Source organism: Lygodium microphyllum, chromosome 16 (genome assembly GCF_053477565.2).
Source record: "Lygodium microphyllum isolate KBCC chromosome 16, Lygodium_microphyllum_v1.1.10, whole genome shotgun sequence".
NCBI lineage: Eukaryota > Viridiplantae > Streptophyta > Polypodiopsida > Schizaeales > Lygodiaceae > Lygodium > Lygodium microphyllum.
In genome coordinates this window covers 109,275,728-109,303,291 of record NC_141150.1, presented here as the reverse complement: position 1 = coordinate 109,303,291, position 27,564 = coordinate 109,275,728, and the positions used below count along the sequence as shown (strand labels likewise).

Below are 27,564 nucleotides of genomic sequence, written 5' to 3'. Positions count from 1 at the left end.
TCATTGGTTCTTTTAAGTGTTACCACCTCGAAATTGGTAGATTGCTCTTTGAGGGGCGTACAACTAAGCAACTCGTAGAGGACCTTGTTTTTTTGTATGACTCCAAATACATATTGCCCAAGGGGACACTAGAATATGGAACCCTTGAGTCTATGCACATATCGAATCTCAATAGCATAGAATGGCCATTGTGTAGTAGTAGCGACATTTTGCACATGTGTAGCACAAAAATTTTAGCAGACATATTGAATTCTATGAAGCCAAGCACCAACTCAAAGAATGTACATCTAAGCTGGTTCATACCGATTGCAATTTTTGCACACATATTCAAGGAATGTAAGGGTTTGAGACGTACCAAAAGCACGTTCGTCATAAAAAATGCATCAGAGGATTATGTAATAAGGATTCTAGGCAAAACTTGGACATAAAAAATAACTCACAGTCCTGACACAGTGGAGTGTCGAGTCACAACAAGGGACATGGCTTTCAGGTAAAAATTATCTCTCTTAGTTGACTATTATCTTACTTTGGGATGAATCGACTAACATTCCTTTCCAACTGTACTTTGTGACATGACAGACTTTATGCCTAGTGTTCAAGTATCGTAGATGGAGGATGCTCAAGGGTAAATGGTTATGCCTTGATCAAGACATGCGTGAAAGTGTAGCTGTGGATGTTACTGTCATTTGTGAGGGCCGCGAGCCCCAAGTGTTGCAAATGGAGGATGATTGGCCCTTGAGTATAATGCACCAGGAAATTACAATGTTAATGCAGAATGTACCTGTTAGCTTCTATTTTAAACTAGATGGCATGAAAATTCGAAGCCGAGTTGAGGATATTGTTACCAGCGGAAAGTGTGTGGCTCCACATATTTTAGAAATTGTAGAGTCTCCCTAAAAATCCCAACACCACAAGTTGTAATATCCAACACCTATAAATTTTTGGATTTTTTTTGCCAATAGAATATTGTCACTTGCAAACTTGCAATATTTAAAAATTATGATATTTATGCAAAATCATACACTTCTTATACATTTTTCACATCAACACATTTACATATGCATGTAAACTTTAGAAAGACGTAAGTAAATCTATAACTAAATATCGTATGTGAACAATCCTTAATGGTTTAAAACTTAAGGCTTTTAAGGTAGAACTAGTTTAGTTCTTATTTCATTGTTTCATTTCACACTTTCCCTCTTCATCTCTTTATATCCACCGCATCCCTCCTACCTGCTACGATGGATGCTCGCACACACTTCGATGAGTGGATCCATGAGACTATCTTTGCCAACCAGGGTGACGAGATATTCCAGGTTTTCTCTAAGAACTTCAACCTTGAAAGTGTGCTCTCATCGCTGGATCCTCCCCTTTAGGTTTTGGAAGACTTTGTGAGCACCATTGCTACCTGCACATACTCCATCGAGGGATCTGACATGACTTTGGATGCCTCTGGAACAACTCATGGTATTTCAGGCAAGAAAGAATCACAAAAAAGTGGTGAATAGGTATCTGGCCCATGTGGATCCTTCGTACAGAGTATGCACTATTCCCATGGGAAGTGCACCACGTACATCACCTTTGGATCTCGTGGAGTGTGATTGCCCATTGGGAATTTACATCCTTGCACTGGATACATCCCTAGAGGAGGAGAGCGATGAAGATACAACTCCACAGGTTGTTGCTATCACATACGCGGGAGAAGAATCAATTAAAGAGCTCATAAATGTTGAAGAGGAACATCGGGTGGTGGCAGAGCAAGGGTTGGCTCTCATGGTGCCATCTTCTTCAGAACAACCACAAGTCGACAAACCCAACCTTGCCTCCTTGACGCCCATTGAAGTAGATGGTGTACTATACTTGCTTATATCAGATGTACTGCAATACTTGGAAATGAAGGAAGAAGAGTTGTTTTCCGTCCTAGTCAGGGATTCGATGGAAGACTTGATTGATTCTGATTACATGTGCACCCGATGATGGTAGAGATCGGAAGATATGATGGCACAAGCTTAGATACTGTGAGTTGTTTTCCATCCTAGTCAGGGATTCGATGGAAGACTTGATCGATTATGATTACATGGATGTGCACCCGATGATGGCAGAGATTGGAAGATATGATGGCATAAGCTTAGATACTATGAGTGCCATCATAGCAGCACATGAACATATTACCTCAATTGAAGAAGATTACCTTGTGCCGAATGTTGAATTTGAAGCACTGCAGCATGATTTGTTCAGACCAAGGCCCCAGATTCCTACCAAGGAGTTTGTAGATCCCTCTGTCCAAAGAGGTGCTTCCCTGACACACGAGGAAATGAAGATACAAGATGATCTAGAGAAGGTGATATTTCTAACTACCATATATTTTTATGTGATGAAACTTGACGGTAGGGTGCGTCGAGTCCCCCAAAGTCCATCGGTGAAATATTGGCAAAAAATGATGCCTACAGTTACACTATCTGAAGTTCACCGATGGACTCTAAGGGACTTGACGCACCCTACCGTCAAGTTTCATTGCTTTCTGATAACTCTAGGTTAGTCGCTAAATATATTTTTTGATTTGACTTTGTCATTCAGGACATTTTGTATATAGATGAGTTTGCATCAAGGCAAGGAGGAGCTCGACATGCGGATCGACGAAAGGATTCAGCTCTGAAGGAGTATATGGGCAACCTTGTTGCAAATTTGGTGGTCTTCCATAAGAAGTGCTTACTAGGAGGGCAAGAAATAATCATGAAAATTTGAGCTTTGACCAAGTTTGGACCTTTTCGAGCGATACCTGTGATATCTAGCTTGGAGAAGGTGGTGCTAATCAAGCAGTCAAAGCTTCTTTACTTGTTTGACCAAACGCGTGGTGGAGCAATGTGTGTGCTTGCTACATTAGGAGACCTTGCTAAAGTGTCAGATCCGCTTCTCTTAGAGAAAGAGCTGAAGGGGGGCGCATCATTTTTGAAGCAAAGAATGAACTTATATTTTCATCGGAATCTTACCCCTCCTCTCCACCGATGAAAAAGCCAAGGAACAATTGAAAGTTCTTGTTGGCTATCGGCTTTTTGTATCTACCATCACTAGTAGCCATCACATGTACTTTTTTTAATGAATATAAGATACTTTACTTTGTCTCTATAAATAAATATTTATTCTATAAATGTGTGGTTCGTATAAGTGTGACGATAATGTGTGGTACGTAAATGACGCATTTGCATATGTTAACGTAATTCAACGCATAGTACTACACTTGCAACTGTGTAAGTGAGACGATAATGTGTGGTACGTGAATGATGCATCCACATACATTAACACAATTCAACGCGTAGTACTGCACTTGCGATTGTGTATAAGCAATAACGTAACTTGTATCCGTACATATTACTACTTTCGATATATTCATACGTTAAACAAAAATTAAGAGTCATGCGTTTCAAGAAACAAAACAAAACAACTTTACTCAATTATTTGAATTCAGTACACATCGCATGAGATATTATGTATATATAAATAAATATTCAAATGTGGCAAAGTATACAAAAAATTTTGGCCTTCCAAGATGTTATGGTGCTATAACACTCATTACAAACCTTGCATTGGATCTCCTTAACTACTGTAGATTGAGGAGTCTAAAATATTAGGATTAGATCATGCACATGATCGTGCACATAAGTGTAGTTAAAATCCTATTGAAACTCCTCTTAACTCCTATAAGTCTCCTTTTGACAAAATACTTCTAAAAACTGATTTGGAAGTTGGTGACAACTTGTCATTTTGGTCCCTTTTCCTCCAAATTTTCCAAAGCTCCTATTTAAGCCTTCAATAATGCTAGTTTGCTATTTGTGGAAGACTTTCTAGGCACTGTAGTACTTTGTGTAAGGTTTGTACCTTATGTGCTTGCGCTACCATGGTTCTTTTGAGAGAAAATAGGAAAATGGATGTGGAAATTGACTTAAGGTGGATCAAAGACATATGCTTTGATACCAATTACTGAGAAGAGAACTAAGAGAGAACAAAGAAGACTAATATAGAAGAAAGAGGAGAGAGAAGACTACAAAAAGGGAGAAATAGGAAATAGAAATACTAGAAAATGAGAGAGAAAAACAAGAAGAAGAGAGAGAAAGAGAAGACATCAATGGAAGTCATACAAGGAGGTGAAGATGAAAGAGACTAAATTTATTATAAAATGATAGAAAAAATAAGTCTCTTACATCTCTTATGCCCAACCAGTGTTGCTAGTATTTTCTTTATTTTTCCTTAAACCAAAATACTAATGTCTTATCTTTCCACTCTTTACATGATGTATGTTGGAGTAGGGCTCTTTTGTTTCCCAAAGAGCTTCCAACAATTCTTTAAATGCCAAAAATAAGGGCTATATTAGCTTTCTCTATTCCCAAAAGCAAAGGGTATTTTTTCTCTATGTGGGGATAATTTTTCTCTATTTAGGGGTAATTTTCTATTTCCCTTGCGATTCAACATTGCCATTGTACCATTGTATATGCTTATACACCCTAATAAGAAAAGTTATTAAGGTCACATTTTAAATAGCAAATAGATACCTCTTAACCTAAACTTCCAAAAAAAGTATCCAACCTTCTTTTGCATGCATATGAATGCATATGCACAACATCTTAAATAAAAACTAGATCACCTCTTGATTTAAACTTCCAAAAAATATATCCAACCTCCCTATGCTCAAATGTGAATAACATTTTTGGTATTGGATATGTGAATTTTCCATTCAAAAAATTTAAAGGGATTTTTTAATCAAATTACATGTATTTGCCATTTTGATACTTGTTTTTCTTTTGTAGAAGGCTTGAAATTTGAAAGATGTGTCAATGATGTAACTAAGGTTCAATCTCACCATACCCACATACCAACATACTCAAACTACTTGGGCTACAACCAAGGATGTAACCAAGTTTCATATTGTTCATATATCTATCAAGCACAAGTATTGTCCACAAGAGAAACAACATTATACAATGTTAAGGGGATAACAATATTTATAATTCCCTACTTGTTCATTCACACCTTGTGCTTGTTCATACCAAATGCTATATCCATGGAGAAAATATTATTGTAACCCCACTTGTTCATCATTTTGAGCTATTGCTTAGTTTGAATGCCATTTATGAAAGGACTATTAGCTAGTCTACCAAAGTGATAGTAAATAAATGTTTGACTTTTGTTGCTTATGTTGAGTTATGAACACTTCTTACATCAACTACATTTGTTTGAAATGTCAAAATTTATTGCTTAAATCCCACATTGAGAATATCTCTGATAAGGTGAAAAAAGTATCCTTGAAGGGACAAAAGTAAGCTTGCCTTCTTGCACCTTGTGAGACTAAATCAATGTGATGATTTAGCATTTATGGAGGTGTGAAGTCTTGTGGGGCCCCTATGGGACATTTCACAAATCCACTTCATATTAGTTGATGGGATTAGTTGGCAACCATAGTAGAAAGAACACTCTCTCAATTAAAAGGTGGAGCAAAAGGTGGGAGCACAACTGTAAGGATGAAGAGAGCAAGAGCTATGAAGGTTCAAGTAAGAAGAGAGAGACTAGTATGTGGGAATTCCAACAAAGTGAGTGAATCAAGAAGCCAACACTAAGAGCTAGTGGATGGTGCATTGGTCAAACAAGTAGCATCAAGAGATAAAACGGTAAAAAATGTAATCACCAGAACTATACTCCAATGCATTGATGTCCTCTATCTTCACACTAGACTTAGGTACAATCTTAGTGGAGTTTGAATTTTCCTATACTTTCCCCTTGCCTTTCTCATTGTGCTTATCATTGTGCATTTTATGGCGTTGCAGCCTATTTGACCATGCTACCCATAATAATGACATATAAAAGAGGACTTATGACCCTAGGATACTTACTATGGGATTGCCCACCAAATTGAGACTTTCCCCTATTGGGATGTGAATATCTACCATGATTATTATTATCATTTTCATAATTTCTACCTCTAACAGTAAGTGCATGAGAAGTGTAGGCTGCATCATATTCTTCCTATTTTCTTCTTCTATGAATAAAACACTCTCTACATCATTGCATTAAAAACTCCTCAGGGAGATTAGGACTCATAGCAATATGAAATGTATCCCATGACTCTAATAGTGTGACAAGTAAGAACAAAGACTTTATGTTATCTCAAAGGTCCATGAGCTTCTTCAACCAATACAAGTGAAATGTAATACTTTGCTTGGCATAAAGGTCATGGATATTCTTCCATAACTCATATACACCACCCTCAGTAGTAGAGATGACATTGAAATACACCTACTTAGACAAAGATTGTATGATAGTGGACTTCCATAAATCATCAAGCTCATCCTAGTCATCTTTATCCTAAACTTTTGGCCTTAACCCTTTGTTTTAAATGGCCTAACATGCATCTTCTGCAGTAACACTTGCCATATTTGTACCTTCCAATATTTTAAGTTGTTATCATCAAGCTTTTCATTAATGTTAAAAATAGCATTATTGGTTGATGCATGAGAAGTATATGCCATAATTATTGCAAGTGACTACAAACTATAAGAGCATGGACCTACTATCAGTTTATACAAAAAGGATTCTCTGTGATAAACTGCTATAGCTACACTTTCTTAGCATTATCGATGTGTCAATCTTGATATCTAAATCAATAACAGTAATCGTGAATGAAACATTGGATTGATGCTTGATTCTCAATAATCCTTTAGTGTCTTTGACTGATGCACCATTTGCTCAACCATTTAATAGACTTAGCTACATCTAGCATTGTTGATGTGTTCATTTTTAATATGCTACATAATTCAGTGATGCAAAAATATATCATAATAGAACATCCATATCCAAAGGTTGTTCTCTGTGTCCTTGGCAAACAATTGATTGAAAGAATTCTAGAAATTCATCATGAAAGGTCCTCATTGATCCAATGCTAGAATTAGAAAATGAAAACAAAGTAAGCTATAGTTTCCTCGACAACATAGTCAAGCCAAAACTATCGATGAGATAGGCATTCCAAAGGAGCCGATCACCATGAGTTTGCATGCATCATCTTGCAAAATAATAATTAGCTCCTAGAAAGAACAATAACATAAAAATGGCTTGCTTGCACAACAAGATCATCCTATTATGTAGACATCACCTTGGAGAATACATTGTTAATTTTCCTCTTCCCACTTGGTCATGGCATATACAATACTAGCTTGTATCTCAATGAATTCATCAAGATGCCCATACCAATCCTACTCTCTGTCTACATCTTACACAAGTGTTGCATCTTAATTCTATATACCAACTAAAACAAGTTGTCTTGATTATGAACAACATGAGGAGAACTTGCAAAGACATCAACAACTATAGTTGAACAAGTAGGAATAGTTTGAATGAGGAGGTGATTATGCCCATACCCTGCTATAGCATGCCCACATCAATACTAAGATGTAATAAAGGAGACCTAGGAGAGATGTGAGAGAAGGAAGAAGACTATAGAGAGGAGAGAGAAAGAGGAAGAAAGAGAGAGAAGAAGAAAGAGAAAAACTAGCAAAAGAGAGAGAAAGATAGGGAGAGAGAAAGAAAGAGAAGGGAAGACATGAAGCTAGAATGACGGTAAAGAGAGACTTGATTATTGATATAACTGATGCCCTAACCATGTCTCTCAATACTTCAAATACCCCATCAGTGTAATCCAGTATTTCCATGCTAACCATATGTTATACACATCTATCCTAGTCTTTTACATTCCATTCCAACCAAAGGTTTTTTCCCTCAAAAACAAAAAGAGAACTTATTGGTATGGTTCTTTATGGGGCTATAAAGAGCTACTCTATTTAGCATTACAAGGATAATATATATATGGGGAAGTTCAATCTCATATGGAATTGGGGTGTATAGATGTCTATTGAATATGTATAACATGTATGAGTTTGGCCACCATTCTTGATAGTTATTGTCTAACAAATAGTGGATACCATGCTATCCATAATAGGTCTTATGGAGAAAAGTGGTCATAACTTTCTATAGGCAACTTCAATTGAGACATATGACATGTCAAAATAATGAAGCTCATGAAGCATACTTTCAGCACATATATGTTACACATGACTATCATTAATGAGGGTAAAATATGTTCTAAAGTAGTATGTTGTCTATGTAAGCAATTTCATGCCAAACTAGGCCAAAATAAGCCAACCTTCAATCAAAATTACATCTTTTAGGTAGGGAAGCTCCTGTGTAAAATAGCTATTAATATCTAAGAGGCTTCTTCCAAGGGTACACATAGCCATTTAATCAAATATTCTTGGATTGATTGATCAATCCTCAATTTCTTTCCTCTCTATCTGAGGATTGCCTTAGGAGTGTACTGGATGATGCCCTCGTCATCTATGGGTGACAACTTCTCCATATAGTCTTTAGAAATCCCAATAAAAGGTTTCAATTGACTCATTTGAAAAACATTATGAATATTAGTGGAGGGAGCGAGTTAGAGACAACATGCCAAGTCATCTACTCTCATAATAGCGTGTGCTAGCTTGTTGCTAAAGCCATTCTTTAGTGTGGAGTATTGAGAATTGGGTACCTTGAGGAGACCCAACTCACCTTTTTGAAACTCAAGGGAGTGCCTTTTTTCATCGACATAGAGCTTCATGTATTCTTAGGCTTTCTTCTTAAGATTCAACCTACATTGCTAAAGCATGGCTTGCATGCCATTCAATTCTTTGCTTCCATGTGGGTTCAACTTCTTACTGAAGGTGACCATAAAAAGGGGCACCCTATTCTCATACATGGCCTCAAAGGGAGATACTCGAATGCTAGCATGAGTGGAGTTATTATAAGAAAAATCAACCCAATGGAGCCATGAATCCTACACATTCTATCCATCATGATAAAAATTCCTCAAGTATGTCTCAAGCCACTTGTTTACCTACTCATTTTAGCCATCCATCTAGGGGTGGTATACTATAGATGGAGCTAATTTGGTCCCCATGGAGATGAAAATTGTCTGCCAACAATGGCTCATGAATTTGGCATCCCTATCATGCATAGTGACTTGTGGAAGCCCATGCAACTTAAAGACATACTTCATAAATTGGCCAGCTACTTGAGACACAGTATACTATGTCTTGATGGGGATAAAGTGGGATGCTTTGGTGAGTCAATCCACTATCACATAGATGCTATTCAAACCCTTCTTGGTCATGGGTAAGCCACTGATTAAATCCATCATAAAGTGCTATTTTTCTTCAGGGATAGGCAATGGGGCAGCAATTAACCGCTTGGCTTAAGAGTGCTATCCTTGTTTTGTTGGCATGACACACATCTAGATACAAATTCCTTGATATCCTTCCATAGGCCCTTCTAGTGGAAACTCTTTGCAATTCTACCATATGTCTTAAAGATGCTTAAATGACTATGTGAAGAATGCATCTCTTCCATTATTTTCATGTAGAATGAGAGGTTTGAGGGATTAAAATCTTGCCATGTGACCAGAAAAGTCCCTTTTTGAGTTGATACTAGGAGTTCTCTTCCATGATACCTTGCTATATTTTCTAAAAGATAGGGTTGAAGTCATCACTAAGCAAGTAGGAATCTTGATATATCCAATCACTGTGAAGCTAAAAAATAGATAATATTTTGCATGCCCACATATGAGAGAGGGAATCAAACACAACATTATCCTTTCATCTAGTATGAATGATCTCAAAATTGTAGTTTGTAAGGTTGCCATCCACCTTCCTTGTTTAGAAGTCAAATTTGGCTATGATAGAAAGTACTTGAGCACTTGGTAAGCGCTTCACTTTTCACTCTAAACTAGCTACCATAGAGATAGTGATGCCACTTCTTGATAGCATGAAGGATAGCTAGCATTTCTTAGTCATAGACATGCATTTGCCTCTTTATTTCATGCAATTTGCAACTTTCAAGTGAAATGGCACAATGTTCTTGCAACAAGACAATACCTATACCCCTTCCACTAGCATCACATTGTATAATGAATTCTTTGAAAAGTTTGGATAAACAAGTATAAGGATTGAAGTAAGCAATTCCTTCATTTTGTTAAAGCTACGATCAACCAGAGCATCCCAAAAGAAGGTCTTCTTTTTCAACCTATCAGTCAAAGGTGGTACAATTATTGCATGATGATGAATAAATCTCTAATAGAATGAAGAAAGACTAAGAAACCCACATAAAGAAGTGATTTTGATGGCATGGGCCAAAAAATCCTTGATAGTCAGTCTATATCACATGCTCACTCAATGTGACCCAAGTACTCTACCTTAGTCTACATGAATATACATTTGCTCTCCTTTGCAAATATCCTCTTGATGTGTAGTAAGTGTTCTTTCAATGATTTGCTGTAAATGATAATGTCATCAAAGAATACAAGAACAAACTGAAAAAGAAAGGGATGTAAGATCTTATTCATGAGGCTCTAAAAAGTAGAAGGGGTATTTGTAAACTCAAATGGCATTATAAGAAAATGATAAGTCCTCAATCTGTGCAAATTGTTGTTTTTATCTCATCAGTTGCTCTCATGTGTATCTAATGATAGCCGGATATTGGATCAATCTTTGCGAAATACTTTGCCCCCTTAGCTCATAAAGCAAGTCATCAATCCTAGGTATAGGGTACTGGTTCTTAACTGAATTTTGTTCAAGTCCCTATAATCAATACACATCCTAAAAGAACCATCTTTCTTCTTGTTGACTAATAAGATGGGGATGCATGAGGAGAAGAACTCGAATCAATGAACCCCATCTCACATAACTCCTTGAATTACTTTGTGACTTCTTCATGTTCACACTTTGAGAGCTTGTATGGTGGCTTGTTCACTAGCTTTGAATGGAGCTTCAAATCAATGGAGTGATCCACATGTCTCTTAGATAAGAGGGCTATAGGCATTTGGAATAAATCCTTGTGCTCATCCAAGAGGTCTTTCAATGCTGAATTCTCAACTAAAGTTGTAGATTGATATGTAATTTCTTTGTTCAAATGCAATACAAATATATGTGACTATTTTTTAAATTCGCTTTTGAGCCACTTGGTTGTAATAAGTTGAAATTCTACATTATCTTGAATTCTCTCTAAGTATATGAATTGTCCATGTATAACAAACTCTATGCAAAGCTAAGAGAAATCCATGGTAATCTTTCCCAAGTGTTTTAGCCAATCACAACCCAAAAAAACACGAGGCCCATATCAAGTGCAATCAAGTCCAAAAATAACACATAAATTTCAACGAAGCATAAGGGTACTCTAGAGCATATTTGCGTGTTGGTTTCCTCATCACCACTTGCCACTTGCGCTCTTAGGGACTACTATAATTCAATGGGAAAGCACCTTAAATGATCCATAGCTAATTTATTTACAAAATTGTGAGTGCTACCACTATCCACAAGAATAAAAACATGTTTTCCATTTATGCTCTCTTATATTTGTAGTGTGCTTGGACTCTTAGAGCCTATCCATACATCCATATAAATAGAGCATATGGAAGTGGCAAAACATGAGGGTATGATAAAAGCATTTCCACTTGAGTCATGGGGCAAGAATCCACCTAGGTTAAAGGGAAAGTCATCCAAGGGATCATAAAATTGCTCTTAACCCCTATCCTCATCATAATCCTCATGATTAGCATGCACCATAGCATCTGAATCCTCATCTTCTTCATCCACATCTTCCAAGATATACACACTATTGAGGTTAGCCCTCTGATAAGCACATTCTGATGCATGACCCGCGGTGTACTTTTTCCCATATAAAAAACATAAACCCTTTTCCTTGCACTCTCTAAAGAGATCCATTGGGATGAATTTTTGGCCCCCTTGGTTGCCTTGGGTTGAAGCATTTTTTGGTCTATTTTCAACGTATTTTGTGTTGTTTGCTATCTTAAAACTTGGTTTCTTTTTTAAGGTATTAAATGGCAAGTAAGTGGGTATTTTAGAGTTTCTATATGGCATGTTACTTCCCCCATAATCACTTCCTTGTGAGAGCTTTGTCTAGCTATTGATATTTTCTATCCAAAATTGGGCTGAAATCTAAAGTCTTTCTTGTATTTGCAAGCATACATTTCGGCCAACTCTATTGCTTGGAAAAGTATAGTGGGCTTTTATACTCACATCAGCAAATAAATTGGACTCCAATCCATATATACACTTATGAAATTTTGTGTCATCACTAACATTTTTCACATATATTGTCAAGTTAAGGAATTGGTTTGTGTAGTCCCTTACAAATAAGCTATGTTGCTCTAGTTGGTACCACCTCCTAGCCTATCACTGTGCCTCAATCGGAAAGACAAATACTTACTCCATATGTGCCTTGAAGTCCTCCCATTTTCATGGAGAGTCTGATTTTCACGTTTTATATAGTGCCATCAACAAGTATGTGCAAAACCCTCATTGAGATGAAGTGTGGAAAAGTATATATTTTGCTCATCCATCTTGGGGTATAGATCAAAGTAGGATTCCAACATGGCCATCCACTCCTCTAGATTCGATAGGGACGAAGATTGGGTATTGTATTTGGTGAGGATTATCTTGTCTTGGTCTCTCAGTCATAAGCATTTGGATGCCCATTCAAGCCATGTGGGCCATTGTAAGCAAGATGCCCATTATATCCATAATTCCCATTGTATACATGTTACCCATTGGGACCTTGCTATACATTATATGCAAGCATGTTGTCCATTATGTGCATGCTGCCCACATGAGTATCAAGCTACCCATTTTGGCCATTGTGAGGTTGAAAGTGACTCAAAAGTGGGGTTGACTTCTAATGCCAAGGTGCATAGGGAAAGCACTCATCACTAGTTCTTCATTTGTATTGGATGATTCACCCACTGCAAAGCTGCTAATGGAAAAATCTCTACTTCCAATAATACTAGCCTATGAGTTTGAATTGTGGGGGTGGAGTGGGCTATCTTGAATCGAGGCTAAGAGTTACCATTTGGGGGTGAAGTGGGCTACCTCAATTCAGTCCTATCACTACTTTATTTGTCTTGCAAATGATTTACGGCCATTTTAGAGATGAGGGTGGCGAGTCTATCCAAGGTTTGTTGAGTTTGAGCTTGAGAAAGTGTTGTTTGCTTGTTGGAGAGGATTATTTTCTCAATCAAGAAATCCATCTTGGAAGGGCTATTCAAGCAGGCCATATGATCAATGAGCATTTCCAATTTTGATACCACTTCATTGTGATTAGAAACCATGTCATTGTGCCTTAAGTGCATGGCATGTCTCATGTTGGCATAGGGTTTGGTTAAGAGCATTGAAGGCTCCCTATTCAAGTGATTCTTCCTCAAAGTCATCCCTATGTGGCTCTTCAATGATAGGCTCTCTAGCATCGATAATATCTCTTTGTAGGTTACCCTTGGCTTTGCCCTTGCCTTTGTTTCCTACTATTCTAGGTGCAACCAACTAGGTCCATTGTCAGAAAAATGAGCATATCCTTTGATAGTAAAGTCCGATTTGAGTACTTTTTTATTCTAATTGAAGAGGGGAATGCCCTCTACAAAATTTTGTACAAAGTTTTATGACCAAAAAATTTCATAATTTTTTGTAGCTCACTTTATGTGATTGTATAGGGGTTTTCTGCACCTATCCCACCCATCAGACTACTATGTACAAAAACTACAATATCTTCTCACCTTTAGCTCCCATCAGTGAGATTTTTTGCTTTAAAAAAAGGGGAATTTTCCCTCTTTTAGATGAGCTACAAGGTTTTTTCTCACTAGTCATATCCAATTTTTTGCAATTGAATCATTATGGTAGTCCTAAAATTTATGCACCTAGTGCACTAAGCTTGCCTTGACCCATAGTTGCATTCTTTGCATACCTCAAGACTAAGAAGCGTATATCATGCCATGATCATCGTAAAATACTTGCTCAATACCATGTAGAACCATGTGAGGCCTTAGAGATTTCGGGTGACATACATCTCCATTCACTATGTACATCCAAAGAGCATAATATACATGTCTTGCCAATACATTTGCCTTGTGCCACGTGTGTTTCCTTCGAGATTTGGGCTCTTTATTGAATGTACCTGTACTTTTACCTATAAGCATAAACCAAATGATCAAATTTTCCCATTACTAATCTCATTCCTCATGCAATCGTAAAAGTAATCCAACTATCTGATTTCAATGGGGACAACATTCACTCAATGAAAGACTCTAAATACAACAGTGCAAATACAAGTAATGTATCATTTTCTAATAAAACTATAGAAAGAGTTTAACATCTAGCAATTGTCTAATAATTGCATGCAAGGTCACAAAATATAAAAGCCACATGTAACAAAAGCATCAATATATTTCTCAAGTAGTTTTTTAAACCACTAGACCTCCTATTCTTCATGCCATTCTAAGCATCATAGCATTCACTCCATGGCACTTATTCCAAATTTGTTACTTTTGGGGTATTCATATCATTAACAAACTCAATGTATCCGGTGATAATTGATTCTAAAGCTTATTCTTGATCTTATTCATCTTGGAGAACCCTCTCTCACATGCAACTGAAGGGAGATGTAAGACTAACAATTCTCTCCATAACTTCATTATTGATGGAAATGAGTACTCCCACTCATCATGATTGCAACACTCATGCTAGGCTAAGTGCATATCCGTCCCCTTAAAACAATTACGCATTCTTGTAATAAAATACATTCTCTCACCTTTGCATTCATCTACACTAATCAAAGATCTTGTATTTTTTCCAAACTGTCCACACAACACTTGTAACCATTCTTTGGTAGAAGCGCCATCCAAGTTTTCTAAGCTACTATCATAATCTTGTGGAGAGAAAAACTTTAATGCTTCAAACACATCAAAATCATCTAGAAATCCATTTGATAGAGCTTGTATCAAACTTGTGATGTAGCATTTGCAAAAAAATACCATATGTTCCACTACACTAGCATATGTCTCAGGTGGATTAGCCACATTACCTTCCCACATAGATCCCAAATTTAAATAATGCTCATGAGTTGTACCTTGTATATCTTTATACATCATGACCCCAATCTGTTTATGCAACCTCTTTATAAAGTTTTCCATATGCATAATATCAATTGCAAATTGTGTGCTAATAAATGCAAGATGAAGAGTCTCCATAATTGACTTAATGTGACTCCCAATGCTAGAATGCAAGCATAAGCCTCACAATACTGATCATTACTTGACCTCTAGATAGCCAATATACACCATGCATTTTTTGTAGTTTGAGCTTTCCTCTCCTACTAATACTAAATGACTTAACAACATTAGCTAAGAATACATGCCTTTTGTTGATCTAGAAGTCCATTCATATGTTTTTCATGCAATTTTATCCATGTATTTAAACTTCTTAAACATGCCAAATGAATCACAACTACAAGGGCCTCTCAATTAGCTATGCAAGGATATCCCATAATATGTGGAACTTCTCTTCTTAACCTTGCCATTGAACATGTGTTTGAACTTGCCATGATTATGGCACCATTAATTGCAATTCCAACCATTTTTTACGTAGGTAATTTCGTGCATTGTAAAAAATTAACCATTGTATCATATAAAGCTTCTGCAATTGCACTTGTTGTGGCTAAATAAGGTCAATGGACTTTGTGGTCATACAACCATTTCTAGCACCCTCCATAAAGGTGACATACAAAATCATATTGTTATATACTAATATCTATACTCTCATAAACTTGGATGGAGTAGAATGGACTACTCCGTGCATCATGTTTCAATCTTTCTAATTAAGTAGATGTGCTTAACTGCCCTTGTAGACCCTTTTCTTGCATCCTTGTTTGTATAAGTAGGGTATTCACTTGCTAGAGGCATGCTCATGGTTCTAAACCTTTGGAAGTTGTATTGATGGTGAAACTCTTGCAAAGGCAAGTACCTCTTGATCACATACCATGTAGTTTAGATATTCTATGCTCATTCTCACAACCTATCATAGCATCAATATGCTTCTCGATAGGTATCATGCTTGTTTTTTCCTACTCTTGCCACATCTCAGCCACATAAACTTCACCTTTGCACATTCCCTTGAGTTTTCATGGATTTGTAATGCATTTTTCTATAATGAGGTTGCTCCCTTATGTTTGGCAAATGGGTTTTCCTTGCGAGCAAAGGAGCACCATAAGCATTAACCTCTCTCATTTCCATCATTATCAATAATACAGTAAACCCAAGTATGATGGATTTTCCAATGCTCAAGGAGTACCCTATAATGATGTTTTTTCTTGCCATGGGTGTTGCTACCTTCATTAGCATCAGGAAATACATTCATAGCATTTGATACATTGAGATCCATCTGTTGGTAAAGCATGTAACCTAAGAGGCTCTTCAAGAAATTTTTATTTCTTGCTCTTCTTTGCGCCACTTCTCATTTTAGCCATATGAAGAAGAGCAAATTGTCATATAGAAAAACCATACATTGATAATCTACTAACTTATTCAATAACACCTTTATATGTTAATGTGACACTACAACAAAAAGGCTCCATAGACGCACTTGTAGACGCAATATTTGAACTGTGATGAAAAATGTCGGGCGCGTTTATTACCGCGTCTACTGTTGCGTCTACAATTTCGCATCTAAAAGCATGCTTATAGTGAGAGTTACATGCCCATATAGACACGCGTATTGACGTGCTACGTAAATATATAATCATATTTATAAAAAAGTGGATATATTCATATTGTACGTCTATACACGCGTCTAAAAAAGCATTTACTCTGCAAGTTTTTGACGAGAATAGACGCGCATTTATCCTGCAATTTAGACACCCTGATAGACGTGTGAAACAAAGGTATAAAAAAAAAACCAGAGAGCATGTGTCTTGCAAAGCCACATGCTCTCTAGTTTTTTCCCCCCCATCAACATCAAATTGTATGCTTAGGGAAAACAGAGAAAGATTATTTCGAATATTTTTGTACTGAAAACAAAATAATGTATGTAAAACACAAAATTTCATATATATAGATGCAACGTTTTTACATTATGAGTTCTAGCGCTTGTGACCTCAAGCATGGTCATGGTCACAGCACTAGCTGAAAGTAATACATATCAAAAATGAAAATTACAAGCCAAGGGGAGGCATGCATGCATGGGGCTCCTCTACATCTCCTCAGAAGAGGCATCATTATCGCTACCACCACCGCTGCATGTGTCGCTGCCATTGCCACCACCGCTACTGCTAGTCCCCCCTTCGGTATCCTCAACTGCATCAGGGTTCTCCTACACAAAGGATTAAGGTATATAAATACCATTACAAACAATAAATTAGAGTTACCTATACTTTTCATGTAAAAAATAAAACATACCTCTTCTGGTGGTGGAATCCTCATGGCACGATTATATTGCTCCTCCGTGATGAGTCCCTCCTCGTAGAAATACTGCCAAGTGGACGCCCGAATATGACCTCAATGGTAGCCTACCTCTCTAGGAGTAGGCATCATACCAAGGATATGATACTTCAAAACAATTTGAACATACAACGTATTAGAACACACTACATAATGAAGTGAAACAAATTACAAAATTTAATTTTAAAAAAGAAATCAAATAATACTTACAAACTCAGCCTCCCATGACTCCCTGCCACCCGATCCATAATGCGACGATCCCATGGTTGCCATCTGGATACGTCGCGCCTCTGCATGCTGGTGACTTGTCATTTTCTCCGCTGCTCTCTTCTTGGCCTCTTTTCACTCCCTGCAGTGGCAATTGGGTGGTTGGCCATAACCAGGGCGCCCCTACTCTTGTCTCCGCAGTGACTCCTTGGCGCGCGTCATAAGGTGAGACCTCTTGTTATGAAGCACGTCTCTCACCTTTGACTGTCCCCAATCATCTGAGAATCGTGAATTCTCGAGATTAGGGTACCTTCTATGTACTACCCATAGCACCTCTTGCCACAAACCATTTTTTGGTGCTTGAAGGGAATCATGCAATCTTTGTATGTGGCATGCACGACACTCCTCAAGTAGGCTATCACTTCCCTCCCCTCAAAGTCATGCAAGATACCACCAATATCAATGACAGAGTAGTACATTTGTGGAGGCTCACCTCTCTCATTTCCCCCTGAGGGTGATCGAGAGCCATCTCCTAGGTAGCCCCCACAAAGCGTTGACCTCCTCGTCCTCCCGCACGACTCTCCCTCCTCCCTCGATGGGCACTACCCTCTACCTCGCTCGATGCACGTGCTTTTGAAAATGCACATGCTTCGGCCGATCCATGTACTTCAGCTGATCCCTGTGCATCAGCTGATCTATGTGTATGCATAGTGCGTGGAGTACCTGTTAGTAGAGATGTGCCAAGGTTTGGTGTTTGTGAGACAATGCTAGGCAAAGATGTGATAGGTGTCCCAGACATCACACTGAAACCTCCTCTGCAGTGGGAGGGTGACCAAGATAATTGGTCATCTCCCCCATGAATTGCTCCTTATTTGGAAAACCTCCAAAAAAGCTACTAACACCTCTAGAAAACTCCGCTAAGGTATTGTTTATGCGTTCCAACTTAGGATCAGTACTGGAGGATCCAGGATTCCACATCTACACAAGAAAAATCATATTACCCTGTGCAGATAAAACATATTACATGTTGTGTCTATATCTGCGTCTCTGTGTGCGTCTGTTAGTGCGTCTATTTCCGCGTCTATACATGCATCTACACTGTCATCTAGATGCACTGATAGACGCACACAGTCAGACCTTTTTTTTTCAAACTTGGTTAAAAAATGCGCAAAAAAACCTCCATAGATGACAGACTATAGCTTGTAGAGAGAGAGAGAGAGAGAGAGAGAGAGAGAGAGAGACAGACAGACAGAGAAAGCAAACAAGATTGAGAGAGAGAAGAAGAACTCACCTTCTTTGCTTGTTTCGATGGTGGGTAGCAGCTAGGTTGCAAGCTCCTTGTCCTCCTTCTCCCTTCCCTTGGTAAGTTGTTTGAATCTTCTTCTCTTCCTTGTTGTTTGGCTCTTGTTCTTTACTCTTTGGCTCTTCTTTCCTCCTGTTCTCTTTTTACTCTTATTTCCTTCCCTCATTGTCTTCATGAAGTGATAGATAGACATGAGTAGTGATGTCGAGCTCAAACTGCAGAAAACACGCAAAAAATGCAAGAAAGCATAGGTTTGAAAAGAAAGCTACAACTTTTTAAAAAAAATTTAAATATTTGTGTAGCGCGTCTGTAAGCGCGTGTATATGCGTAGATAATACCTATTACACACGCTGATAGATGCGTAGGAACAATTAAACTGATTAGATGCTAGCTTTTGGTTGTTTTTGGATCAACATGACATGACTTTCCTATTCTTTCAATATCAAAATGTTTGCCTCCATGTTGTAAGTATCAATGCATGCATTTAAGGAATATGACATATATAGATTGTATGTGCATAGTGGTCTAACAAATCAAGCCTCTTTCTTATTTGTAGGAATTATATATTGTAGTTAAACTCTAAGCGTTTATATTGTGCAAAAAGGTGTCATTGATTTAAGCTAAGATCTTGATCTACATTGCTATTCATATAATTTCATTTATGTTGGGTTGGCCAATCTGCTTGATTAATGCAAGATATGCTTGATATGATGTTTTTGATTGAGAATACTGGTGAAATATATAGAAAATCTTGAGATAAGAGATGGTACACTAGCAAATCAATTGACCTATGTGGTGACATATATAACAAAGCTTGAGGATAAGAGATAACACATTGGCAAGTCAATTAGTACATATGTGGTGACTTACTAGACCATCCCACTTGCAATGGCATGCAAGTATCAATAGGTGGATAAAGCACGAATGGTTTTTAGCTAGAGAGAGATAATGCAATGAAGGTGTATATGAAAGAGATAGAGAAAGGCATATTATCCATCAATCAATCAAAGATATGTACATGAAGTGACTTGATATAGTAATTAGAGTATCGTCATTTTTAGGATGCTCCATTGACTTCTGCAAGTTCCCATAACCTTGAAGTAGATAGCCAACCACACTGTCCATGGAAGGAAAACTTGACCTCATCAAATTAACCAAGTTAATTTACTTATACATTTTATAGATAAGAGATTTGTAGTTGGCTTGTTGGTATTTCAAAGTATCCTTATAGTGATCTATTTTAGTCACCAACAAGTGGACACACTGGCTACAGATTATGAAAAGAGGACATGTGCACATTGGCTACATGTGGTCCACCTTATCTAAAATTATATGTGAGCTATAAGTGCACTTTGACATGATTGGAATAGCTTGCACATGCACAAGCCAACTGATTTACATCAATCTACTCATGCTATGAATTGGCATGCATGTCTTGCTTTTGCTTTGATTGTATTGATTGTGATGTATATTCCTCGAGAATAATGAGAATCAAGGGACTATCCTAAAAAGTGAGGGTACTCCCTTGAATCACCGATTAAGCTTTGATCTATAAGTTTATGCATGGCTAGGTTAAGTGCACAACAAATGAGACATGTGAGTGTATTGATCAGTTCTCTCTCTCTCTCTCTCTCTCTCTCTATATATATATATATATATATATATATATATATATATATATATATATATATATATATATAGCACATGCACAAGTCAACCTTTGATCTATAAGTTTTAGCCATGGCTAGGTTAAGTGCACAATAGATGCAACATGTGCATATATCAATCACTTCTCTGATAATTATGTCGTATATACATCCAATCATCATGCCCTTGTTGAGATATCGAGCTCCACTCGTGATACGCCAGGGTGACCGTTGTATATTTATGTCACCGACTTGTCAGTTGCAGATGCGGTTGGTACACCGCCCATGAATAATAGCTACATGATAGCTATCCTTATCTACTCTAGTTCGTAGCTCAGTTAGTATGCCACCTTAGTTAGTTGAGTTTGGTTTGAGACCCATATATAGGGTTCTTCTATTTCTTTGTACGAGAGTTCTTTTGGCTTACACAACTAAGAAGAGGAAAACTGTTTTCAGCCTCCACCCTTGTGTGTATTCCCCCATTGTGCAAGCAAGAAAGCTACAAATGAGACTCCTTCCTTCTCTCCTACAATCTTGACATGGTATCAGAGCCTTGTTCGTGGTAAGAAGCTCAAGAAAGCAAGCCAAGCTCGCGGTGTTCTAGTAAGAGGAGCAGTGTTGCTTTCATTTTCTGTTTTGGGAGCAGATCTCTGCAGGCAGCACAGCCGGAAATTGCAAGAGTGCATTGTCTCAGGTTGAGACGCCCTTCGCGGTGAAGCAAGAGACCCTGTGTTTTTTATTTGAGGCCATTTCAGGGCCTGTTTTGGAGGCGGAAGTTTTCTGCACGCACTCAGGAAAAGGCCCAGTTTTATGCTGTGCGACGACTGTTCTACAGGTCGGTGAAAAGTTACTGTAGAAATTGCATCGTATGCTTGTGTGCAGAGATATTGGGAGTTACAGAATCATCCTTGGTTCCTGTTTATGCAAAATCGTCACTAGGAAGTGACTGTGTGGTCAAATACCACTCTCGCCAGTTTTGCAGATTAGCCCTTGTGAGGCTGAAGCTGTGTTCTTTGCAGTGATAGAACTTTTTGCAGTGTTCTGTAATGGCGTTTGATTCTCTCTCACAGATTGTCACTGAAAAGCTTGACAAGAACAACTTCCAAGCATGGAAGTTTAGAATGACGAATTTCCTTATGGGAAAAGGATATTGGGAATTTGTTGCAGGAAATGAAGAAGAACCAGTTCTTCCTGATGTTCCCAATCAACAGCAAATGCAGGCATTTAAAGCATCGCATGAGAGAGCCAGGAAAGTTATGTACTGGCTGTCTATCAACATTTCACACTCTATGATTGTGCATATTCAAGATGCAAGTACGCCAAAGGAGGCATGGGATACTTTGTCAAAAATGTATAGCACAAATACGCAAGCCAGGAAAATGCAACTCAAGCAAGAGTTGCATAATGTGCAAAGAGAAAATATGAGCATCAATGACTACCACATGAAGGTGAAAAAGATTGCATATGCACTTGCTTCCATTGGATCGCCAGTGGAAGATGATGATTTAGTTTCTGTGACCTTGAATGGTCTAGGAAAGGATTATGCACAGTTTCGGACATCCATTTCAGTTTGTGAAAGATTTCCTGATTTTGAGGAGCTGATTGCTCTTCTAATTTCCGAGGAGCAGAGAAATGGTGGTGCATCTTCTTCAGGAGGAACTTCAAAGGAAGCTGTCTTCTACTCAAATGCTGGAAGAGGTAGAGGCAGAGGTAGAGGAGGCCGATTTGGAGGCCGTGGTAGAAATCAGAATATGCTACAAACTCAAGAAAACCAGTCCTATGGAGGAGGACGTGGTAACTCTAGAGGCAGGGGGAGCCAAAGAGGTCGTGGTGGATAGCAAAGAGGCCAAAATGCAAACAGTAATGTTGAATGTTACTACTGTGGTAAAATGGGTCATATGGCTAAAGACTGCTATAAAAAGCAGAATGACATCATGAATGGAAAACTGCAACAAGGGAATTATACATCTTCTAGTAGACAGGGTGATGACAGAAATGAGCATTTGTTTATGGTGCAGCACATGAACAATTCTGTGACAAGTGCAGAAGAAAGCAACGATGTATGGTATGTTGACTCAGGTGCATCAAACCACATGACAGGTCATGCAGAATGGATGGAGGATGCAAGGAAAATGGAAAGGATTTGTGGAGACTGGTGATGATACTGCACATCCTATTGTGCAGATTGGAAAAATTCCTTTATCTATGCAGGATGGGAAAAAGAAATACCTGTCTGATGTATTTCATGTCCCGAATATCACCAAGAATCTGGTTTCTGTTGGTCAAATGGTTGAGCAGGGCTTGCAGGTCAGATTTAATCCTCATGGATGCTTTGTTGAGGATATGAAAAATAAAGGTCGCTTGATAGCAAAAGGAAAGAAGAACGGCAGAATGTTTACGTTCGATGCAGACATGTCTGAATTGAGTGCAGTAATGTTTGCACATGGGACCGGTGTAGTTGCAGATATTGATATCTGGCATAAACGCATTGGTCATGTTAATGTACAACGACTTAAATCAATGCAGGCCCAAAATATTGTTGCAGGATTGCCAAAATTCAAGGTTGCAGAAATGCATAAGGTATGTGAAGCCTGTCAGTTTGGAAAACAGGCAAGGAAACCATTTCCTAGAGATGTTCAAGAGAGTAAGAAGCCATTGGAATTAATCCACTCTGATGTGTGGACTACTAAAGCTGCATCTCTTGGAGGCTGTCATTATTTTGTCAGTTTTATTGATGACTATAGCAGAAAAGTTTGGGTGTATTTTATGAAAAAGAAAAGTGAAGTTTTTGGGCATTTCAAAACTCTTAAAGCTATGGTTGAAAAAGAAACATGCCTGCAAATAAAATGCCTAAGGTCAGATGGAGGGGGAGAGTACCTCTCAAATGAGTTTGCAAGGTTCCTCCAGGAGCATGGCATAAAGCAGCAATATTCATGCAGTCATACCCCACAACAAAATGGAATTGCAGAAAGGAAAAACAGGCATATTGGAGAGGTATCTCGTGCCATGCTCAATGAAAAAGACTTGCCAGATTTTTATTGGGCTGAAGCAGTTGCTACAGCAGTCTACATAATGAACAGGACTCCCACTGCAGCAATACATGGAATGACTCCAGAGGAGAGGTATACTGGTAGGAAACCAGATATTTCTCATTTGAAATTTTTTTGTTGCATTGCCTATGTACATGTGCCAGATGAGTTGAGATCCAAGTTGGATCCAAAAGCTGAGAAGTGCATCTTTATTGGTTACTCTCTGCAGCAAAAAGGGTATAGATGCTATAACCCTTCTACTCGTAAGTTTACAGTGAGCAGAGATGTTGTTTTTGATGAGATGAGTAGCTGGTATAAACCAGTAAATGTGATTGATGATGTAGATGCACAAAATGGTAATGCTGCACAGAATTTACAGCAGCAGTCACAAAATATTAGTGGACCTGGAGCGTCCTCTAGCAGTGGGTCACATTCTTCGCCATGGACAGGCAGATTGAGATCAGCAGAATCGTCTCAAAGCAATGCAGATAGTGGTATGCAGGTATCACGAAAAGGAAAAGAGAAGGTTGATCAGCCCATGTTTGATGTGAATGCAGGTCACTCTTATGTGGATGGTGAATCCAGTGGCTCAGAACAGAGCATTGATGATGAGTTGGGTATTCCTTCTATTGTTACACCTGGAGTAAGGAAGACCAGGGATGTTTTGAGAGCACCTGGGAGTGAACCTACTTTGTGCAGGTCTACGAGAGCTAGGTATCTTGTGGATAGGCTGAAATATGATGGATTTACAGCCATTCACTATGCATATATGGTTAAAGTGATACAGGAACCAGAACCCACTTCTTTTGAGGAAGCCATAGGAAAAGAAAAATGGGAGAAAGCCATGGATGAAGAAATTGATGCCTTGGAAGCAAATGCTACATGGGAATTGGTACCTTTGCCTAAAGGTAAAAATGCAATTGGCTGTAAGTGGGTTTATAAGGTGAAGCACAATGCAGATGGTTCTGTGAACAGATACAAGGCAAGATTAGTAGTCAAGGGGTATGCACAAATATATGGCATTGACTATGAAGAAACATTCAGTCCGGTTGCAAGGATGGCAACCGTAAGAGCAGTCATTGCTATGGCTGCATCAAAGGGATGGTTTTTACATCAGATGGATGTAAAGAATGCCTTCTTGCATGGTGATTTGCAAGAAGAGGTCTATATGGAGCAGCCACCAGGTTATGTGCATGCTGTTCATCCTGAGTTTGTTTGCAGGTTGAAGAAAGCCTTGTATGGCTTGAAGCAAGCACCTAGAGCATGGTCTGACAAGATAGGACAGTATCTTGTCACTATTGGCTTTCAGATTTCCAAGGCAGATTTCTCACTTTATGTGAGAAAAACAGAGAAAGGTATTATGCTACTTGTCATTTATGTTGATGATTTGATTATGACACGTGACAGTGATGAAGATATCCTTCATGTGAAAATGCTATTGAAGCAGAAGTTTGAGATGAAGGATTTGGGAGAGCTGCGTTATTTCTTGGGCATTGAGGTGATTAGATCACCAAGTGGGATATAGCTCTTGCAGAGGCAGTATGGATTGGACATGCTGTCCAAATATGGGATGACAGGCTGTAAGCCTATTTTAGTTCCTTTGGAGCAGAATGTGAAGCTGAGCACAGATGCAGGTGAGCTTCTAGAAGACCCTACTATGTACAGACGCATAGTAGGAAGTTTGATTTATATGACTATTACCAAGCCAGATTTGAGCTATGCTGTTGGATTGGTAAGTCAGTTTATGCAGGCTCCAAGCAAACCACATTTGGATGCGGCTAGACGCATACTCAGGTATGTGAAGTCCACATTTCAGTATGGACTATTTTATGAGACTGGGGTTCAGATACAGTTGCATGGATACACTGATGCTGATTGGGCTGGTAGTATTTCTGATAGACGATCTACCAGTGGATATGTGTTCTCTTTTGGGAGTGCTGCAGTCACTTGGAGCAGCAAGAAAGAGCCTACAGTTGCCTTGTCGAGCACAGAGGCCGAGTACAGGGGTGCAGCAATGGCTGCATGTGAGGTAGCTTGGTTGCATAAGCTACTTTATGATATGCATCAGTCTACAGATGGGCCAGTTGTCATTTATTGTGACAACATGAGTAGTATACACTTGGCAAATAACCCAGTCTATCATGCTAGAACAAAGCACATTGAGGTGCATTATCACTATGTGCGAGAGAGGGTTTTACTAGGTCTTATTGATCTAGTTTATGTCAGCACAGAGGATCAGGTAGCTGACATATTCACGAAGGCATTGGGCGCAGAGAAGCTGCGCAAGTTCAGAGACTTGCTTGGTGTGCAGGAATTGGGATTGAGCTCGAGGGGAAGTGTTGAGATATCGAGCTCCACTCGTGATACGCCAGGGTGACCGTTGTATATTTATGTCACCGACTTGTCAGTTGCAGACGCGGTTGGTACACCGCCCATGAATAATAGCTACATGATAGCTATCCTTATCTACTCTAGTTCGTGGCTCAGTTAGTATGCCACCTTAGTTAGTTGAGTTTGGTTTGAGACCCATATATAGGGTTCTTCTATTTCTTTGTACGAGAGTTCTTTTGGCTTACACAACTAAGAAGAGAAAAACTGTTTTCAGCCTCCACCCTTGTGTGTATTCCCCCATTGTGCAAGCAAGAAAGCTACAAGTGAGACTCTTTCCTTCTCTCCCACAATCTTGACAGCCCTATCCAATCACATTTGTATAGGGCATGATTGGATGTATATAGAACATGAAATCACATATATATAATTAGCTTTGAATGATTGGATGTATATTTGTAATACTCAGAAAGAAGTAAAGTTGGTAATGTATATCATGTCCTATACATGTATGCCCTATACATATATATCATGTCATATATACATGTATATCATGTCCTTACGATCCTATACATGTATATCATGTCCTTATGATCCAGGTGTAATTATGTCGTATATACATCCAATCATACCCTATCCAATCACATTTGTATAGGGCATGATTGGATGTATATAGGGCATGAAATCACACATATATAATTAGCTTTGAATGATTGGATGATATACATGTATGCCCTATACATGTATATCATGTCGTATATACATGTATATCATGTCCTTATGATCCAGGTGTAATTATGTTGTATATACATCCAATCATGCCCTATCCAATCACATTTGTATAGGGCATGATTGGATGTATATAGGGCATGAAATCACACATATATAATTAGCTTTGAATGATTGGATGTATATTTGTAATACTCAGAAAGAAGTAAAGTTGGTAATGTATTCAAATAAATACTAGCTGTTAAGAGGTTTGGTCATATTCAGGGACTTTATGAGAAATGAAAAATATGTACATTTATTTTCGCATCTGTAGGCACGTTTATAAATGCGGATATATAGACGTGTTCTGTATACTAGCGTAAATAGACGCGCCAATACATGTGCTTATAAACGCGCCCGCTTTTTCGCATGTACAGTGCGCGTATATAGGGCCTTTCTCTTATAGTGTGAAGGAGAAGGATGTGCATATACCTCAAGGCTTGTAGCATGTGTGGCAATCAAATGTAAAGACAATGAGAACAATGCCTTTTCATGCTCCTAAACCATAGATTATATTGCAGACCTACATAGTAAACTATATTGTACAGTAGTAAGAATGTAGTTGGAACAACGATCCATGGACCATAAATTCTCCTAAATCAAATGAGCTATATAAAAACCAATTGGCAATGATGTACTTGATTGACTGCATCTATGGTATGAAAATTTCATTGCTACATGCAACGTTGAAGCCAATGCCACTATCTAGAGACTCCACTCCCATTTGCACTCATGCTAGCAACCTCTAGAGTTTGCACTTACTATTCATGCTGGTAGCTCTATCAACTGCATACATTAATTCATGATAAACTGCATGAACTTAGAACTGTAATAATCTACACACACATTAGTTAATTGTTGTATCAATTGTAGACATTGCTTTATAATAAAGTGCATGAATCGCGCACACTACAATGTATACATTAATCT

The 27,564-nt window shown here is 38.3% G+C and overlaps 1 long non-coding RNA gene and 1 pseudogene across 1 annotated transcript; both read right to left on the bottom strand.

Annotated features, from left to right (window-relative positions):
* Positions 1–14,357: 14,357 nt before the first annotated feature.
* Positions 14,358–14,953, bottom strand: LOC148023230 (uncharacterized; annotated as a pseudogene).
* Positions 14,954–16,944: 1,991 nt separating this feature from the next.
* LOC148023229 (uncharacterized) lies at positions 16,945–18,670 on the bottom strand. The gene is made up of 2 exons (XR_015693490.1): positions 17,564–18,670; positions 16,945–17,461 (listed from the first exon to the last, which is right to left on the bottom strand). It is a non-coding gene; the product is annotated as an uncharacterized LOC148023229 (long non-coding RNA).
* Positions 18,671–27,564: the final 8,894 nt, after the last annotated feature.